This window comes from Brassica oleracea, chromosome C2, assembly GCF_000695525.1.
Source record: "Brassica oleracea var. oleracea cultivar TO1000 chromosome C2, BOL, whole genome shotgun sequence".
Lineage (NCBI taxonomy): Eukaryota > Viridiplantae > Streptophyta > Magnoliopsida > Brassicales > Brassicaceae > Brassica > Brassica oleracea.
Genome location: NC_027749.1, coordinates 33,274,693 through 33,275,802, shown reverse-complemented (window position 1 = coordinate 33,275,802; position 1,110 = coordinate 33,274,693).

Sequence of the window (1,110 nt, the reverse complement as noted above, 5' to 3'; positions counted from 1 at the left end):
AACATATGTTTACATATGACCGATCTACAACCTTCGTAAAACCGGTCGCCGTTACTTACGCAAAAAATCTTAAGACTATAGGTCACATTGTACGAAATATTTTCATAAGACTATAGGTCACATTGTACGAAATATTTTCATAAGACTATAGGTCACATTGTACGAAATATTTTCATAAGACTATAGGTCACATTGTACGAAATATTTTCATAAGACTATAGGTCACATTGTACGAAATATTTTCATAAGACTATAGGTCACATTGTACGAAATATTTTCATAAGACTATAGGTCACATTATAAGAAATATTCGTCGTATAACTGAAATCTAGAACGGAGAATCGTTTTCTACGACTATCGGCCATATAAGCATGGATAACTCCGGCAAACTTGGCCTATCAATCTCAACAAGCGCTCTTTGGCCCTCGGTCAATTACGCCTTCCACTAAAGGTCCAAACCAATATTTGCCATCCCCCTTAAGGACAATCGTAAACTAACATGACCTTAAATGTTAAAGTACCATGGTCTAATCTTTGACCTACAACATCCTTGGCTATCTGAGTGAACACATCCCTCACGCCAAGCCAAACTATTTGAGAAACCATAGCTCCATCACTTAACGGCTAAACGACAATGTACGATTTGTCTAAAAACGTCGTGTGACTATTAAGAGAATAATTATCGTATAGCCTACAGTCGGAAGTCATATGATAAATTCTTCGTAACGAAACTCAGTCCTAACAACCAAATGGTTAAAGGAAGATCCAAACTTTTCGAAAATTGATCGAGTTCAATACACTCCACAATTCACTTTAAGCCCGCAACGTTTTACCCATAATACGCGGCATGTAAGGAAAAATCCGTAACAAAGCTTCTAGAGCTATACAAAACATCCTAAAAAATGCACGAAATAGATCTCGGAAAGCCAACACTTCACGAAGCACTACGAAGGAAAACGCTTCTTCCCATGAAAAAATTTATGCGACACCTCAATCCTAATTCCTCGATCGCAAATCAAATTATTAGCATCCAAACAGGAACAACAATTTTGGCTGCGAACATCCGTAGTCAAACAAGAACGTTTCTCAAACGCAGGGCTAAGACTAAAT